At 39.3% G+C, this 20,591-nt stretch overlaps 1 long non-coding RNA gene across 3 annotated transcripts in view; it reads left to right on the top strand.

Annotated features, from left to right (window-relative positions):
• The first annotated feature begins 1,051 nt into the window (after positions 1-1,051).
• The window catches only part of LOC114486479 (uncharacterized), a 63,130-nt gene continuing 43,590 nt past the window's right edge, over positions 1,052-20,591 (top strand). For all 3 annotated transcript variants that reach the window (XR_003680292.1, XR_008617675.1, XR_003680291.2), the window contains exons 1-4: positions 1,052-1,176; positions 7,486-7,601; positions 12,672-12,828; positions 14,128-14,319. This is a non-coding gene — a long non-coding RNA (uncharacterized lncRNA). The remainder of the gene's footprint in view (positions 1,177-7,485; positions 7,602-12,671; positions 12,829-14,127; positions 14,320-20,591) is intronic.

The raw sequence follows: 20,591 nt of genomic DNA, 5'->3' as shown, positions 1-20,591 counted from the left end.
AAAATCTGACTTAAGCCCAGGGCAAACTATCTAATTTCCAAAACAAAAAAAATCTGACTTAAGCCCAGGGCAAACTATCTAATTTCCATGAAGGTAATTTTGAAAACAATAATATTCACAAATGATTCTTTAACGTAAATTTTAATTGTCCATACTGTTTGTTCTCCCTCCTTTCCAACCAGCTTAGTTAGATTCAAAATATGTAAAAAGATATTTCTTTAAAATATGAGTGAATATGCCAAGCAGGAAATTGGGAAGTTAGGAAAACAGACTTTCATTAGGATATGCTAAATTTCCTAGGACAAGAAAAGCTAGGAGGACAGTCCAATTGTGGATCTGGGGGATCCAGATATGACAAAATTTGCTAAACAGTGCATAGCTTATTTCAGCCTAATAGGTGCAGATGAAACTCAGAAAGAATAAGGACTAGAAAGAGGGATTTTGGGACATTGCCAAAGAAAGTGCTTAATTTCCTGAGAGACTAATTTAATTTTTAGGAAAAGAGTCCAATGGAAACTGACTTATTCCTAATTACGCGAGGACAGGGAATAGAGATTAGAATGAAAGTACCTAATAATATAGCTACTAATAGCCTATGTTATTCTACGCATGACCAACTGTGTGACTTCAGGAAAATTACTTTTTTTGTGCTTTAACTGGATGATCAGTTAAAAACAAAGGTGTTGATATCTGACCAAGCCTGTCTCATAACGTACTTGTGAAAACAGAGGTGGGATATTAATATATTCCCCGCGGCAGCTATTACTGGCTTGAATCTTCTTTTCTGTCTTGGGAAGATATAGAAAAGCCTCCTCCTGAGCTGCAAAGAGGTAAACAAATACTTTCTCTCAATACCCGAGTAGAAGTCTCCATGGTGACTGAGTGTAAGCCCAGAGTCACTCAGCTTCTGCACAGCCGCACATCTGCCAAGCCACTAATGGAAGAGTAACAGTTTTTTTCAATGCTATAAATTACAGCAGATGAGTTTCAGCTCTGGGGCCGAAGTGTAACCTGGGAGCTCCTGGCTGTTCCTTCCACTTTTACTCTGATCTCAGCTTCCAGAGCATGGGGCATAGCTGAGGAAACAAAGATCTGCACACAGATACAGGACACAGACACATACACAGACAGACCCAGGCGGCAACATGGGGCAAGAAAATCTGGGGCAGTCTTAAGGTAAGAAAAGTTAAAAGCTGATTCTGAAAGCAGAATCACTTCTGCTTTATCTCGTAATGATTTTGTACTCAGCTGTGTCTCTGATTCAGGATTGAAGTGCCATAACATCATGCTACGGAGGGGTTAGGACAGTTCTCCCACAACTTGAGCACAGGCCACATATCTGTAGCTCAGATGCAGACATGGTCGACCAGATGACCCATTTAGCTTTTTCTTTCCTCTAAAAGCAGCAGGACAAAGCTGAACTGGAGCAGAAAACGATTGTTACAGGACCTCATACAGCATGGCTGCCAGCCCACACTCTACTTGGCTTAAGTTAGCAATTCATTTGATAACTTTCATAAGCTCTAAAATTCACTGATAAAATTTAAATGAGAAAGCAAAATAGTTGGAAGACAAAAGTAGATTTATACAATCCAGTCTTCTCTCAGCCAATTCAAAACTTGCTTTTCCAAAGCTGAGCTTTCTTCCCCAAGAGGCATCAATGATAGACAGGTGAAGGCAGATTAAAATCAGCTTATTTATAAAATTATAAGACATAATATCTCATTCTTCTGTCATTTATTGTCACCTAGACGATGGTGCTTTTGCTCTGTAATCTGAAATCAGTAAGGAAAAGAAACTCAATATAATCTACAGAGTTTCACTCACTTGGTAAAGATTCAAATGTTTTAGACCTGCATTTCATAAGGGTAGTCAAATGTTCACCATACTTTATCAAAAAAATATGGTGAGAAATTTCTGGCTTACTTCATGACATATGAAAGTAACAATAAATCCAGTAAGCTTCTATTTTAGCAGCTAAAAAGAAGGAAAAGATTTAGTTGCATAACAACTTTTGGAGGAGCTCCTATTAATAGATTTGATTCCTGCAATCATGCTGCATTTATCCAAAGCAAAATATCTTCCATCATCAAAATATGCTGCATGTCCTTGGACAGGACCCAATTTCCTGTTTCTGAGACATATGGTTATAAAGTGTGATGGATTATTTTGCTTTTTAAGAGGTGTTTAAAAAGCTACTTTCACAAATAACTCACCTAAAAGAATAGTTCACTTCCCCCATAATTAATACATAATACATTCAAACAGCCAACCTCCATCATTTAAAAGGGCAGTTGTAATTGACTGTTAAAATGTAGCAATGGATAGAAAAAGAAGCCTTTATTTAAAAATGACACCAAGTACCTGTATTTCTATGAGCTCAGCAGATGCATCAACACACACATGCATCAAGACATGGAAGGGACTGCTTTCCATCAAATGGTGTCAACCTAAATCTTTAAAGTATATCCAAGAAAGAAGAAACTGTATGATCCACATGAAGCTTGAAAATGTAGTAAAGACACAGTAAAATCTCAGCCCAATGATCACTAACTGGAAGTTGTTTTTTCCTAGAAAATTCCTTGAAAATGACAAAAACAAATGTGTTTGGCTAAAAAAACCAGTAAAATTGGTTTTCCAGTAGTATTTGGCATTAAATTGTTACCCAAAAAAGGCCTTGTTAAAGGCTCATGTCTGTCTATATATAGTATCTGTATATAGATGATTAAAATCCACTGGCCAAATTACTAATGGCAAAAGGGATTGTGACAGATTTGAATAAGTAGAATTTTCTAGTGATTCCAGGAAGGCCGACATTAAAGATATTCCTTTCATTGGGTTACTTTTTAATAAAAAATGTCAGAGTCCTGGTGTTGGAAATTGACCTAAGCCAATTTGGTTGCTTAAAGATTGCTGGATCCTTTCTGAACATGAGTGGTCCCTGGTGTTTAGAGCCAGAGGGGATGTAACACTGATAGCAAGTTTTGGGTAAAATACAGCTGGAAATACAAACATTTATCAGCAAGCAAGTAAAAGCTCTTGTAGGCCCAGGGAAGTGCCCAGTCAGTCTTGTAGCTCTCCTGCACTATGTTGCCTGGAACACTCTCTCTGAGGACAATGTAAAAACACTCTGAGGCATAGAAGCCACCTTCCAGTCAAGTCAGGCTCATAGACTTTGTGAAGTGTGGGGACACAGGACCCAACAGAGCGTGGGTTCTAGCTTAGCAAGGTTGCTGGGCTTCATTCATTCAAGGGAGATTGTGCCTGTACACTCTTTCTAACCAGCCACCTACCTTGGCCCCACTTATCCACCAGTATAAAGTTATTTTCTAACAACCCTCACAGTGAAGAACAAACCTCTGGTAGGGATTATTATTTTTTTGAATTATTATTATTATTTTATACAGCAGGTTCTTATTAGTTATCTATTTTATACATATTAGTGTATATATGTCAATCACAATCTCCCAATTCATCCCACCACCACGACCACCCCACACCCTCGCTTCCCCCCTTGGTGTCCATATGTTTGTTCTCTACATCTGTGTCTATTTCTGCCTTGTAAACCGGTTCATCTGTACCATTTTTCTATATTCCACATATATGCGTTAATATATGATATTTGTTTTTCTCCTTCTGACTTACTTCACTCTGTATGACAGTCTCTAGATCCATCCCTGTCTCTACAAATGACCCAATTTCATTCCTTTTTACGGATAATATTCCATTGTATATATGTACCACGTCTTCTTTATCCATTCGTCTGTCAATGGGCATTTAGGTTGCTTCCATGACCTGGCTATTTTAAATAGTGCTGCAGTGAACATTGAGGTGCATGTGTCTTTTTGAATTATGATTTTCTCTGGGTATATGCCCAGTCTGGTATGGATTTTGACAACAGTATTGGAAGAGTATGTAGAGGTTCCTCAAGAGCAGGGAGGGACTCCTGAGTATATTACTTTACTTTTTTCTTTTTATTGAAGTATAGTTGATTTACAATGTTGTGTTAGTTTCTGGTGTACAGCACAGTGATTCTTTTTCATATTCTTTTCCATTATGGTTTATTACAGAATATTGACTATAGTTCACTATGCTATACAGTAGGACCTTGCTGTTTATCTATTTTATATGTAGTAGTTTGTATCTGCTAATCCCAAACTCCTGATTTATCCCTCTGCACCCCCTTTCCCCTTTGGTAACCATAAGTTTGTTTTCTACGTCTGTAAATCTGTTTCTGTTTTGTAAATAAGTTCATTTGTGTCATATTTTAGATCCCACATATAAGTGATATTTTTCATTCTTTTTCATATTTCACTTAGTATGATAATCTCTAGGCCCATCCACGTTGCTGCCAATGGCATTATTTCATTCCTTTTTATGAGTAATAGTCCATTGTATATATGTACCACATCTTCTTTATCCACTCATCTGTCGATGGACATTTAGGTTGCTTCTATGTTTTGGCTATTGTAAACTGAGTATAGTACTTTAAATGCTAACTACTCCTAGTGTACATTAAGTTAACTAACCTACACAAGGCAACACGATATTGACACAGATGCATTTTTAAAGTGAATTGTTACACTTTTCGTCTCTTTTTAAATCAACAGTCAACCAGGTGAACATTTGACTTTCCTCCCAAGGCATCTTCTACTTACTGTTGACTTGTTAGAAACTCTCTATACCTTTAAAATAAAAAGTTCCAAAGGAATGCTTATTTAGGTGGTGATGTTAAAGGGATAATTCTGTGAAGATTTGTTTGGCTGTTGTTATTCTTGAAGGGATAAGTTGGAAAAATTTGAATAATGCACCGAAGGGGTCATTACAAGTCTGTACAAATTACGCCCTTCCCTTCATATGTTTAAATCAACATTTCTCAAATGATGTAAAATGTATTTGATGACAGAATCCCTATTTTGAGTAAACCCTCTTCGTATCCAAAACACACTCTGAGAAATGCTGGTAATAAACTATCCCAGACAGAATGAGGTTAAAAATTTCCACATAAGAAGAGGTTTCCACATAAAACCTCTCTCAAGGAACCTTCTCAGTATCTGGCATATTTTTTTTTTTTTTTTTTTTTTTTTTTTTTTTTTGTGGTACGCGGGCCTCCCACTGCTGTGGTCTCTCCCGTTGTGGAGCACAGGCTAAGGAGGCGCAGTCTCAGCGGCCACGGCTCACGGGTCCAGCCGCTCCGCGGCATGCGGGATCTTCCCGGACCGGGGCACGAACCCGCGTCCCCTGCATCGGCAGGCGGACTCTCAACCACTGCGCCACCAGGGAAGCCCAGTAGCTGGCATATTTTAAACCCATTTCCTGCTCTTCTGTTTTCAGTAGATATGAGAGCAGTGGGTCACCATTTTCATTGTAAGAAATCATTATTCATTTAGAGAACCTTATTACAATGTCCATCTACTTCCTCTGCTGCAACAGCAGTGGGTCCAATTCATTAAATATATCTTAGGTTTTAATCTTCAGCAAGGGATAACCTTCTTTGTGGCTCTGCTAGGTATGCCACGGTGCTTAGAGACCACTGTAGAGTCACATGGGGGTTAGGTTCTGAAATCAGCATACAAAGCAAAAATCATGCATAGTCAAGATTACTCTTGAAAATCGTTTAAAACGGCTCCATGTTGGAGAGTGACATACCATATCCCAAGAAGCCAGACCCAGAGAAATCATTCTTAAGAACTGGAACGAATGGCTATTTCGTCGACTGAGTACTAGATAAAGTAAGACTCATGTAAGGATGTTATGTTGTATGAAAAATGCAGATCTTTAAATACTAGAATACCACTCACCACTTCAAGGTTCTCACACCACGAGGGCTCACAGGAACTCAGATTGCCTGGGAGAAGGACACACTCACCTGTCTTATCCCCTTCTCTCTCTTGGGACTACACTTGTGGAAGGCAATAGCCAGAAATTTATCTACACTACTTAAGTTTTTACTCTCTCTTCTCTTTTTTCAGTTTTTTTTAAAAAAATTTGTACTGATCCATCATGTTTGTGTAAATATACCTTGGCAATATCATTTTTAGTCAATTTAAAAAGATAAATATATAAATATGTATACATATTCATATATAAGAATACATATAAATACATATTTGCATAAATATACAGAAATATACATATAAAAATATATACCTTACAAAGCACAAAGTACAAAGCAGGATAAACTCATTCAATTTTGTTTTGTTTCATTTCGTAAACATTATTTTGATTCACTTCAAGAAATGTTTTGATGCCTTTAAATAATATTAGTAACATGGGAGAAATGCTCATGGGGTAATGTTAACAAACACATGCTAGTTTAATAAATATACATGAAGCATTTAACATGTGCAAGTCACAGTCTTAACTTGAGGCTCTGATTAGTCAACAAGACAGCATGGTCACTGGCTTCATGGAGCTCTATTCTACTGTGCACATAGTAACAAGTGGCACATTCATTGAAGAAAGTAATATCCTGAACGCGATATTTACATATGGCACCCCACACAGTATCATCTCGATTACATGAAACGTGTATGGATAAGTAAATGATTGGAAGGAAATCCAACAAAATGTAACAATGTATTTTAGGATTGTGAGTGATTTTTATACACTTTATTGTATTTATATGATATTTACCCAAACCTGTACTAATTTTTTAATATAAACCTATTAGATAGTTCTAAAAAAAATGTTTTGCAAACACCCACTATATGTAAAGAGTGAAGGGATTTTTGTGCAAAAAGATGAATACAACATTACTCCCACAGACTTCAAAATTGGTGTATGTATGAACAACTAAAACTAGAATCTAAGAAAGATTATGTTAAGGATAGTAATTGAACAAAATCCCCTAAATTACCTAGGATGAATCCGCTTAAAGTCTCCTTCCCCATCCCCCATGAGGCTTCTCTTAGTCATGCAGGGCTACTCCTCACTCTCTCACTCAAATAATTTAGATGTGGTGCCTTGTATGTGCCAGACACCGTTCTATGTTCTCTGGGACACATCAATGAGTCAAACAGAGAAAGATTCCCTACTTCTGTGGAGCGAACATTCTAAATGGGATGGGAAGTGGGGTCTCAAGAGCCATGACAAACAAATTAGTAAATTATTTAGTATTTAAAAAACGTGACAAGTATTACAGGGAAAAAAAACAGCCTAACAAAGGGTACCTGGAATGCAGGGCTTCACGGTGGGTGGGGGTTGGTTGAACTTTACATGAGGTGCTCAGGGAAGGCCTCTTGGGAAGGGGATAATTCAGCAGAGTCTTGAAGGGGGAACTCTGGGGCAGAGGGTTCCTGGTGGAAGGACCTGGTAAAGGCCCTAGGCAGGATGGCCTGCTATATTCAAGGAGCAGCGAGGAGAATGTAGCTGGTGCTGAGCAAGCAGAGAGGAAGTCAGGGAGGTGGTGGGAAAGGTAATAGGGTGGGAAAGTCAGGCTCAGACCAAGTTTGGTCTTGTTTGCTTTTGTGTTTTTATTTGCAGAAAAATGGGAAGCTGCTGGAAGGTTTTGAGCAAAGGAGGGACATGATCTGATGTGTGCTTATGGCTAATGTTCTAAGAAGAGACTGCAGAGAGGATGCAAGGTTAGAAGGAAGGAGGTGAGTTAGTAGAAAGTGTGGTAACTTGGACCAGGGTAGTGGTGGTCCATTTTGGCCTGAGCAACTGGTAGTCTGACCAGTTGCTCATGACCAAGAAGGAGAAGACTGGAAGGAGTACAGGCTTGTGAGGGAATTCCGGAGTGCAGTTTTGAGGGCTGAGATGTATCTGATAATTGGGTAGAGATGCATTTCCATTGTGCCTTTATTTCCGAACATCCCAAGTTCCTTACATGTACTAATTCTTCCTTATAACACTTCAGGAAGAAAAGTAACAGGCCATGTTATCACCAAAATTTCCAAGTGTGAAAAAATTAACAGGTAAAAAATTTTATAATTTGTCTAAGGATTCAGAGATAAAGAAACAACTCCAAATTTCCCCTGTATTTTGGGCAACCAATTTTTAGCAATGCTTTCTGAGGATTTGTTTTTGGTAGTGTTTTCTCCCCCAGGAGATTGTGTCAATCATGTTTGCCTCACTTTTATAGGCATTTTAGGCAGCATTTTTAGGACTAAATAGATACACTCGAAGGATTTGATGATAAGTTACATCTGTCTCCAATGCATTAAGCAGTTTCCAATACGTTTTTTGCTTTAGCTGCTTTTATCCCTAATTATACATTCTGTGATTTTCTTAGGAGAGAAAAGGGTGATGATAAAATCAATTTACTGAAGAACTAGAAGGGACCTGAGCCAGCAGTTGTCCATTTCCCTCATTTTATAGCTGGGGAAATGGGAACCCTCAGAGGTGAAATGACTTGCCCAAAGTTAGCATTCCATTGGGATGGGAAGAATCAGAGAAACAAGTCGGGGGCTTAAGGTAGATGGGACCCTGGTGAATGGATGCTGGTTAAATCTTCTCTGCCAAATTAAAGAAAATCTCCTTTAAGTTTATAGATTCTTCAAAATTTCCAGTTCTTAAAAAATTTTATTTTTAAGAATGCCGTCTGAAGTCACGTCAGACTGTACACCTCTTTGTGATTCATAAGAATTCCCCTCCCTTAAGTCATTCCCAGGGTTTGTTCACACCCCTCCCACTTCCTGATATGTCCAATCCCAGAATTCCTTCCCCTTATTTCTTCACCATCTTCTTCCTGTGGACTCCACTAACCCTGTCCCTGGATCCCCGACATTGCCCTTGCTTCTCTCCTCTGATCCTTCCATCCCAGGGTGACCTCAGGCTCTGAACACCCGCCCCCTACTAGGGGAACACAGAACCTCTTAAGGAAACCCAACTGTAAAGTGATAGCATCAAGAAATGTTTGAACGGAATGGAGGGGAGTTTTCTAGAATCTTCTTAGGAATATGTACTCCTTCAAAAAAAAACGGATGAAAAAGAAGAAAGGAATTCAACTAAGCATTCAAATGTAGAATTTAGAAAGAGAATGAGATTGATTTACAAGGAAGTTCACAGGAAGGTTGAAGCAGTCCCAAAGTTGAAGATGGCAGCAGAGACTCTGAGATAATATATATTGTGTATGATCAAACACATCACTTTAAAAATTACTGAGTGGGAGAAAAAATGTGTCTCCTGGGGCTGGGGAGTTATTGACTGGTTTGAGGCCAAGGAGAAGGCTTTTGTGTAGAGACAATTTCCTTGCATTTTCACCCTGACAATAAATCACTGTGCAGAGAACAGTAGTGGGCCATTGGTGGGAGGGAAGATGATGATGAATGTGTCCAGCTGCCTAGATGACTAAGAAGCACGTGCAGAAAAGTTAGCTGACACTTTCCCAAGCTCTGCATCTGCATTCCGCTGAGCACAGTGTAAAGGGAGGCCTGGCCCCTGGCTCACAGGCACTCAGCTTGGGTTTCTGTCCTACTCACCCTCTCACCTGACCCCTCACAGGCATCCCCAAAATGTCCTTTTGTGGTCCTTGGGAAATGTCCCCTTCCAGTTTTCCTTCTGCCTAAGTTCCATCTGTCTCTCGCTTCTAAAGGAGCAGATGCAGAATCCACAGTCACCACCCAGGTGAGTACCAAGTGCTAATTGGTCTCTGAGTCCCTCTTTGGAGACCTCACAGTGAAAACTGGGAGGAAATCCTCACCCAACTGAAACAACTGGGTCGTTTCAATCATCACAGCCTCCCCTGCACAGGGGGCTCTGCTGAAATGGCAGGAAGGCTGAGATACAGGCAGGCAAGCTCATGGACTTATTTCTTCTCTTACTCATTTCATTCACTGACTTTTACTAAGCACCTACTGTGGGCAAGGCTGTGTGTCAGGCAATGAAACAGCTGGGCCATTACCAACAAAACCATTGTTTCCAATTAAAAACCTCCAAAGGCTGTGGGGGCAATTTTCATTACAGTTCACTCAATCATAAGGGGAGTGAGTATTACAAAATACTCATGTTGGACTAAGCTGAAGATGAATTCTCACAGATCTCATCTACACCTATCTGCTAAGATAACCTGCGAGTCTTGTTATTGCTAATTTGAAAAGTATCTCAATTCTATTTTTGCTGTGTATGTGTGTTTGTGTTTGTTTACTGTATTTTAAATCAAAAAGATAGTCTGCAGGCAAAGGATTTTCAGCTGCTCTCAGTTTGAAGGAACAAACATTTATTGAGAGTCATTCATTCATCCATTCATTCAACTAACATATATCCTGAGCACAGTTGTCATTGTGCCAGGCAGGGGCGCAAAACCAACCAGCCAACCAACCTGCAGACAAGGCCTGGTTTCCAGGCTAGGGAATTCTGTATTCGGGTGGAGGGGCCAGACATCATTTAAGTTTACACATGTATGTGATCCTCCATTCTTATCGTTTCTGATGTGATAGAAGGAAGTGCAGAGATTAAGGTGTGTATAGGATGAAATGGGAGCGGGAAGAGGGAATCTCTTTCCCTCTCAATGGTAACCTATTAGATGAGAAGTGTAATCTCAACCTCTTAGCCTTTTATTTGTGGTCTCCACCTTTCCAACTCCATCATCTCTTACTTCCATGTGCAAAACTCCAAGTAAACTGGCTGCCTCATTTTTATCCAAACATGTCACACACATTTCCAATTTCATGCCTTTGCTCACTTCCTTTTCCTGTCTGGAATGCTGTTTCTCTAGTCCTGATTTATTTAAGGGCAAGCTCATAGGGCCCCTTAATCATGAAAGCCTTCCATATCAAGTCCCCTCCCAGCTCAGTGCCTGGCACTGGGATAAGTAAAATTTCACTGACGGAGAAGATTAATTTCTAGCCTGAACCAAGCACATTCTCTCTATATCACTCATTTGGCATTTCCCTCTGCACCTCTGTACTGTGGATTATTACTTTATTTCTATATCTTGCCTTCCAACCAGATCCAGGGCAATTTCACATCAGAGACCACATAATTTACAGCGTTGTTTCCTCATGCCAGCAAAGGACTTGGCACAATTGATATTTATTTTTTGTTATTCATGAAGGGCATATTCTCTCAAATGCCATGTGTTGCTAATTTCTTTCATTCTTCAAATATTCGTGGAGTAGCTGCTATGTACTTGGTACTATTGATGTTTGTCCTAGCGCTGAACATAAAGGTCTGTACTTGTGGAGGTTGTATTCTAGTCGAGGGAAGCAGAAATAAACACATAAACATATAATATGGCAGGTGCCAATTGATATTATGTAGAAAATAGAGTTAAGGAAGGTGGTGGTAGTGGGGTTGGGGAGTGCTGTTTTATATTTATTGGTCTGGGAAGGTGCTTATGATAAGGTGACATTTGAGAGAGGTCTGGAGTAAGTGAGGAAGTCATGTAGCTATCTGGAGGAAGAGTGTTTCAGAAGAGGCTGGAACATGATGCTAAAGGGGAAAAGTGGGAGGAAATGAGGCCTCTGGAAGGACATGACATTTACTCTGAATGAGGTGAAGACTTTGGAGAGACTTGAGCAGAAGAGAGAGTGACATCACCTGATTTACACTATAAATAAAATGATGGTCCTGATTCTGTGTGCCATGTAGGTTACCACGAGCAAAGGTGGAAGGAGGGAGAGTAGTTAGGGGGATTTTACGGTGACTTGGACCTGGAGAGTAATGTGGGAAGTAGAGAGAAGCAGTCAGGTCTGTATGTATTCTGGACATATTTTAAAGGTAGAGTCAACAGAATTTACCGTTGGATAGGATGTGGGTGTGAGAGAAATAGGAGTGTAGATGATGGCAGGATTTTTGGCCTAAGGAAGTAAAATAATGGGCTTGTTATTTATTGAGTTTTCAGAAGCATGTTTGATGGTAGCAGGTATCAGAACATTTGTTCTGGACATGTTGAGTTTGAGATGCTCTTTAGACATCCATTCAGAGATGTCAGGAAGTTATCTGGGCATATAAATGTGTAGTTCAAGGAGAAATTTAAGCCATGGATATAATTTTGTATTTGAAAATATATAGGTGGTATTTAAAGCCAGGAGACTGAATAGGATCAAGAGAGTCAGTGTCCGTAAAGAAGGAAGAATTCCAAGGATGAGACCTGGGGTACTCCAACATTTAGAGGAAAGGGAGATGCAGAGGAACCAGCAAAGGAAACTGGAGGTGGACCATGAGGTGAGGGGAGAACTAAGATGGAGTGCAGCCCAGGAAAGAAGGAGGAGCAGCACTTCTGTCAAATGTTGCTTAGGTCTAGTAAGATGAAGACTTATAATCCACCAGTAGGTTAGAAAATGGGGAAGTCATTGGACACTTTGACAAAAGCTGTGAAGAGTTGAAGTGATAGGGTTGGAAGCCTGACTAGCCAGTGATATAGGGAGACGTGGAAGCAAGGGAGAATTTTTAGATGGGAGGAGATATTGCATCTAAAAACTGGCTTTATAATGGTTATGAGTGAGAATAATTGAGTACTGAGTAAGAACGACTGAGAAAAATTCAGTAGAGTGAAAAAAATCGGTGATGCTGGAGAAAGAGTGGCAGTTGCGGGAATAATATTTCTGAGCAGATAAAGAGGGGAAGGCGTCTAGTGTACAAATGAAAAAACATGGACAGTTTACCCACAACAAGTAGAGGGAAGGCAGAGCCCATACAGGGTAAGTTGGGAGATGTGGTGGTGGTGGTGGTGGTGTGTGTGTGTGTATGTGTATGATTGGTTTTCGTGTTTTCTGTTTTCTCAGTGAAATAGAAAGCAAGGTCATCAGCTGAGAGTAATGCAGAAGGAAGAGTTGGAGGTTTGAGGACAGAGAAGGTGTGAAATAATTGTCCATAAAATGAGACAGTGAATTGGCAAAGAAACGAGCAAGATCACGTGGCAGCTCCAAGGGTCCACTTGAGGTAGGTGGTCATAAATTTAAAGTGAGAACAAATGAAATTATAGTGACAGAACGTGAGTCACAGTTTGCATCCTATATAGCAAGGCAATGACTTATGTATTTGGGATTTAAACATAATTGGGATAAGGCATTAGCAATAAGAATGGATCTTTAAACATGTTTCATTTTAAGGTAAGGTACAAATCTTAATTCTGTATTTTCTAGCACTATGGCAAATAAATCAGTAAGCTCATTTTTAAACACTGTTAAAATAATGTAGACACAAATTTCAGCTTTGGAACATGACCTAAGTACCAAAGTTGGTCATAGATACTGATCTGGAAAACGAAACCAAGAAAGTAGCAGAAAGTTACCACCTTAAGTAAATAGGTGGCAGATGGAGGAGCCAGGTAAGAGTAGTGAGAAGAGGCTGACCAATCTTGAGACAGTGGTTTCACTGAAGCCTGGGACACAGAGTGACAATGACCATGCCCCGGGGCACTGGTGGTCATGGATGGACAGACCATGATGATATTTGGTCAGCACCTCTTCTATCAATGATTGCTGTGGTCCCAATGCAGAATATGCTGGCACAGGCAGTAAATGGCCAGCATGAAGAGGATATTCATGTAATGAGGTCAGGAAGAGGATGGAGAACATGGTGTCTGGGGAGAGTAGAAAATGAAAAATGAAATGTGGTCTAGAGGAAAAAATGATTGGCATTGGCATAGAGCCATTCACCATCCAATACAATCTTCATTCTCCAAGTTCAACTTTATTTTCCATTTGGTATACTAAGACATGATGCTTATTCCCCCAAATTTCATGATTGCTTTCTTTCTGGATTGGAAAAATATTCCAAAGTGTTCTATACATCACAAAATCACTTCACCTTAAATATGGCTCAACTAGATGCAAAATGCCTTCTGGTTTACTCTTCATCTATGTCAGTGCAATAGTCTGCTGTATTGTACTGTATATCCACAATTTAGTCCACATCCTTTTTGGAATGAGATGAGATATAATTAGTAAATAATCACTTCACAGTAGTATGGTAGACAGGTTCTCAGGTAGCCCCATGATTCCTGCCTCCTGTGGTTGATGTCTTTGTGCAATTTCCTCCCCTTGCATGGGAGATAAACTTACTTTTAGCCATAAGGTTATGGCAAAGGTGATGTAATCACTCCTGTGATTACAACGTCTCCATCTTGCTAACAGACAGATGTTAGAGACTTTCTCCTTGCAGGCTGTGAAGAGGTAAGCTGCATGGTGTGAGAGGGCCTATGGAGAGGGCCATGTAGCAAGGATCTGTGGGCTACAGTTCCTCTAGGAGCTGAGAGTGACCCCCAGCTGATAGCTAGCAAGAAGCCAGGGACGCCAGTCCTACAGCTACAAGGCGATGAATTCTGCCAAGAACTGAGTGAGTTTGGAAGAGGATCCATCCCCAGTCAAGCCTCCAGATGAGAACCCAGCCCTGGATAACACCTTGACTGTAGCCTTGCAGAGGATCCAGGTAAGCCAATTCCTGGACTCCTAACTTTCAGAAACTGTGAGGTAATAAATGTGGATTGTTTTAACCTTATTGGGTTCTAATTTGTTACACAGTAATAGGTAACTAATAGTGGACCATAGTCTAGTTTTACTTTCTTGTTGGGATGTATTTTGAGAGAAAGAGAGAGGTTTTTTTTTTGACAATCTCTGTTTTTCTGTAAGTTATCGGTGTGTTATTTTGGTGACTAGGTTGATTGGGGGCTGGGATATAAACAAGTATGGAGGCTAATCAAGAGCAAGGCTGAGAACAGACATCTCATCCCTCAGAGGAACACAGCCACCTCCCAGAGTGAGGAGAAGCATTAGCCCCCCCTCCCCACCCCTCCATTTTCCCCAAGTTGTAACTGGTGATCACCTCCATTGGTCAGCAGATTTGTTTCCTTGTGATTCTGAGAATTTGGCTTGTTTTCCAGGTCCTAGAGTTATAACCTGTGATTTGTGTGGGTTATGAAGAGATTAATATAGGAAAAGATAGATGGATACATGGATAGATTGGGACAGACAGTCACTTCTATTAGGAAAATAAAAAAACCTCAAATCACCCTGCTTAGGGAGGTTCCACCGCTTCATACCCAAGTACAAAGACATCTTGTCATTATTAGGCAAGTCAGGCCTCTCCCACCATCCACCCCACTCAAGGTTCTCCATTTTCAAGTACATCACATGATTGTAAAATAACAGTAAAATAACCCCAATTCTCAAGATACCTTGTGAGAATGTAATGAAAAACCAATACCAAAAAAATTACTCATAAATAAAATTCAGTGATGTTTCTTTTTGTGCAGGGAAACCACATTAGAAGACATCAGAAATAGAGACTATAAAAAATAGATAATGGCATTAATTCTCTTAAACAATCAAAATTAAACTGGCTGTTTTCTTGATTTAGGTCTCTATGTATGGCAAACCAACATACCTAGTCCAGCTTGAATCTGCAAGAGTCATAAAGGAAAACTCAAGTGCATTTTAGCCTAAGATCCTCCTGGGGTATAAACATTAACTATTCATAAAAGAAAATAGAATAATTAGCCTTCACGGCTTAAATACCCTTTATCTCTATTGTACATACATTCCAACGAAGTGATTATCCTAATCACAATGTTGAGAGAAAATTAGTTCATTTAAAAATCATTTTAAAATCATTATTGACAAAGGAATTACTTCAATGCTGAATTTCTAAATTGATCTCTGCATCATGTAAGATTAACTTCAGCCCAAGTGCATGAGGATGTGAGAAGTAGGAGGAAATGACAGAGAGGCACAGGATGGACCACATTCTACATTAGGTAGTAAGGACCACATTTCTCTGAGGTACAAACTGAGATATTTTTTCTGACAAATAATAAACTACTGCTCAAGCCAAAGTTTCTTAGGCTATGAAAAAACAGAAAACTACAATTAATTTCTAACTTCATCTTGTAATTATTTCCTTAGAATAACAAAACCTTGAATTCTGAATTTTGACTCTTTTCCCTCAACTCTGGACAAAACTTTGGCAAATTCAAAAATCTATGCTCTGCATCATCTATTTATACTAATCCTCCTGATGTTGAAGTGTCCTGAAATACTCTGCAACTTGGAACAGTATCTAATTCAATTTTCTTCTCAAATATACAGAGTTTGTATTTGTTTTATTAAGTGTATAAATGTACAAGAGCAAATATTCTATACTGGTCCCTGGAGGGTGGAGTTTAGGGAAGAGGAAGATAATGCACCTGGTATTTTATTTTAAGTGGTGTTTTATTTCTGAAATATCTTCCTCTTAGCTTTATAAAATGTAGTTTAATTGTAAGTGAAGAAATGAAGCATTAAGGATAATTGTAGCAGGATAGAGTATTCAACCACTCCCTTACTCCCCTGGCTCATATCAAGGTAGAATGGCAGAACAAGGTGTTTGTAAGTTAAAGAAGAGATAAAGATTGCAAGCATAAAAATGCACCAAAACTAGGCATTAAGGTGAGGCCAACATTAGTAATAGAAAGATTTGTATGTCTTGTAGGCTCTTTATTGACTCAAAGGCTGTTTTTTCCCATCAATCCCTACCCCACCCCTGCAAACACACGCAGAGCATCTGGAGAATCTGAATTCTTTTCCTTAGTCTTGTCTCCATCTCCCATGGCCTCGTTCCCCAGACAGAACCACTTGACTTTCAACAGAAAAGCCAAGTGGAAGAAGAAGCATGGCAGGAGAGGGGAGAATAAGTGAGGCTTAAAAAGACAGAGGCTTGATCCTGTACCCCTCCCCCCACACATACACGTACACACACATGCACATGCACATGTGCTCCCTCATCTCTCTGGTATCATTTTATTTGGCTCTACCTCTGCCCCACCCTTTTCCAGCCAAGCCAGCCTCCTTGCTGTTCTGTGTACACTTTCCTGCCTGAGGGGCCTGCCACTCACTTGTCCTCTGTCTGAGATGTTCTTCCCCAAGTAGCCACATGGCTCACTTTTTTACTTCCTTCATGTCATTGCTCAAGAATCATCTTATATTCGAGGCCTTCCCTGACTTCTTCACAGCACTTATCAACACCTGACACACATTATGTAATATATGTAAATAAATCAGTTTATATAAATAAATGCATACACATGTATTATATACGTACCTAATACAAATATACATACATACAGACACAAATATTTATATTTGTTTATTATTTCAATTGTAAGCTCAATAAGGGCAGGCCCTTTTTTTGTTTACTGCTGTAGTCCCATCGACTGGAAAAGTGCATAGCCCATTATAAATAATCTCTGCAGAGCGAATGAGTTGGGGGAAGAAGAGTGAGACTCCAGAGAACAGGCTCTCCCTGTTTATCAATCAAGGTGGATTAGGTACAACTGAGTGTCAACTCACGGAGAAAATAAAAGAAATATTTTGTATCATCCTTCAAACTCTACACATATCTCTGTGTATATGCTTGCTCATTCAATAAACTTTTTCCCCCCCAGTAATAAACTGTACTTATATACTCTTTCAAAATCTAAGGACATAACTGTGGTTATAAAATCACTTCAAAAAACTCTCACCAGTACAGTCCCTGTGACTTGGAAAACATTCTAGGTCAACAGAGTTATAATGACTGTATTCACATTTTTGCATGTATCTTACCCATTGTTCATTTTTATTAGGGAAAAATATGTCCATAAAGCAGGACTTCTATTTTCACAAGCATTTACTTTTATTGTTTGTTGTCCCAGAGTCAGAGCCCTTAGGATCATGTCCTTAGTAATTAATCATCACACAGAAAAAATAGTTGTCCCTCCCTTGAGAAGTTACTAAGTAGTAGGAGACTCTGACTTTGAAAACCTTCTAATGTATAAATAGATCTGGAAGAGAGAGAAGCCAGGGCACAAAAACATGGGATAGAAGCTAAATCTCTTTCTCCAAACTCTGAAAGAACAAAATATAGAGAGTAACTGGCCTCCACAGATTTCCAGATGGATTAGTTAATGTTTGCAAAGAATTTAAAAAATGAATGCCACCACAGAAAAGCTAAATCTTTCTATTAATCCAGATGAAATGCTTTCTTGATTTTTTTCATGCTGCATTAAAGAGTCTTCGAAACAAATTCCACTCACACACAAAGGCGAATGATCTTCCAAGGAGGAAGTTTTCACTCATCCATCACATTATTGAAAACACTCTGGGAAGAAACAAGGCTTGCCTGTGTGGAGTCTACTGCCATTGTGAAGTTCATACTTAACACCCCTGACCAACACCACAATCTGTAGGGGCTCAGCACTCTCCTTAATTAGTAAGGAGTGAGTCAAGGAAAACCCTTACTGACATTCCAGTCCAGTGCTCCATTACATTTGCTCCCACATCAATTATAGTATGGCGACATGTCAAACCATGGGTTAAGGCCAGATCCTAATAATTCACATTCATCCCCAACATTTTATGATGCTATTGAGCCCGATTATTTTCTAGGTCATGCAAGGTTCAGTTAAAAAAAAAAAGGATTTTGGTGACTAAAATCCAATTGAACAGAACGTACCAGTAGCTATTAGTCTGGAATGCCCTTCCCAGCTCCTTCCACTTGATCTCCACCCTTTCCTCCTATTCCTCCAAGGCTGGAAAAGGAAAATCTTCAAGAATGATCAGGTTGAGGGTCCAGGAGCGGGATTCATTCCCCTTACTCTCAAGCCTCAAGGGATAAACGGGCTGAAAGAAGTGAAAGTGAGCATATTTCAGTGGAGCTTCTCCATTCTTTCCCCTACAAATGCTATTTGTAAAAAGTTAAAAGTAAAGATAGTACAGTGTATGCTGAGGGCTTGACTGCTGCTTTTTCCCTTTTGGGCTTGGGCCTCGGTTGTCCTTGCATCCTCTGATAGTAAGGCTTGCTTTTGTACAGTGTCCTGGCCGATGCTATGTGCCTACCGACTTAGTGAAGACTCTTGTGGTGACCAGACTTTACAGGAAGATGGCACAGCTTTGTCACCTATCATACCCTCAACCTGCCTCTTAAAAATGTATTTAAAAGTTACATTCTCCTCCTCTCGAAATAATGAATCTAGGGCAATGACCAATGGCTGCTAAAATACTAGGTTGAAGGCTGATAAAGGTGGAACAAGCTGAAAACACCAGAACCAATTTTAGTGCCACACAGCAGAAAACCAGACATTCTCCTGATGGAAGTACAATAAACCAGCTGTGAAGTACTCATGCTAAAAAATAAAATAAAATAAAATAAATAAATCAGAGGCTGATCCGATCAAGCCTCTAGGTCTAGCCCCTTGCAGTTTATAGCAAACACAGGAAACAAAAATACAAGTCAACTGATAACCCAGAGGTAACAATCAGCAAAATCCAGAAGGTGGGAAACTATAGATTAAATGACCCAGTTACATCAATGAACATATTGCAAAGAAAAATAAGAGGAAGAGGAACAATGGATTTAAAATGAATTAAAAGACTTCTCAAGCATATTAAATGTGTTGATTTTGTTTAGATCCTGATTTGAACAAAACAACTGTTAAAAAAACATTTACAAGATAATTATTAGAGGAATTTAAACATTGATTGGATATATGGTGATGTTAAAAAGTCATTAATTTTTTTTTTGGAGTATAATTGCTTTACAATGGTGTGTTAGCTTCTGCTTTATAACAAAGTGAATCAGCTATACATATACATATATCCCCATATCTCTTCCCTCTTGTGTCTCCCTCCCACCCTCCCTATCCCACCCCTCTAGGTGGTCACAAAGCACTGAGCTGATCTCCCTGTGCTATGCAGCTGCTTCCCACTAGCTATCTATTTCACATTTGGTTGTGTATATATGTCCATGCCACTCTCTCATTTCGGCCCAGCTTACCCTTCCCACTCCCCGTGTCCTCAAGTCCATTCTCTACATCTGCGTCTTTATTCCTGTCCTGCCCCTCGGTTCTTCAGAACCATTTTTTTTTCAAGTCATTAATTTTTTAAAGTAATAATTGTATTTAGGTTATACTTTTTAAGAGTTCTTGTCTTTTAGAAATTCATAATAACATGTACACTTACAAGATGATATGTTGTCTGGGATGTGCTGTAAAATAACCCTGTGGGAGTGAGGTGGGATGGTGGAAATATAGGTGAAACAAGGCTGGACACGTGTTGATGATTGGTGAAGCTGGGTGCTGGGTACACGGGGTTCATTATACTGTTCTCTCTACCTCTGTACAGATTAGACATTTTCTATAAAAAACACTTTAAAAAAATTAGGGGCATAGGAAACAGAATTGCAATAGAAACATTTTCTTATTTTATATCTAGCTTCAGCTTGAACCATGGAATATTTGCAGCTGTATGCAATATTACTCATTTGATTTTAAGCTCTCTTTTTGGCCTTGCCATATGTGTTGTCTTCAGTCTCTTTTTACATTCTAAATTTTCACTGTCTTATTAAAAAACAGCAAATAGAAAGAATAATATTTTTTAAAAAGTTATAATCTCAATGAAATTTTTTAGTAGGTATTTTAAATATCTTCATTGTGAGTTTTTAAAAAGCAGATTCTGAAACCCAAATAGGTTAAAAAAAAAGAAAGGAAAGAAAAATAGAACTAAAGGGGACTTCTTTAATACTGTAGAGTCATGGTTATTTACCCCAAATGGTAGCCCCCTTTTTTTTTTTTTTTTTTTTTTTTTTTTCGGTATGCGGGCCTCTCACTGTTGTGGCCTCTCCCGTTGCGGAGCACAGGCTCCGGACGCGCAGGCCCAGCGGCCATGGCTCACGGGCCCAGCCGCTCCGTG

This window comes from Physeter macrocephalus, chromosome 6, assembly GCF_002837175.3.
Source record: "Physeter macrocephalus isolate SW-GA chromosome 6, ASM283717v5, whole genome shotgun sequence".
Taxonomy (NCBI): Eukaryota; Metazoa; Chordata; class Mammalia; order Artiodactyla; family Physeteridae; genus Physeter; species Physeter macrocephalus.
This window is presented reverse-complemented; position numbering and strand designations above follow the sequence as displayed.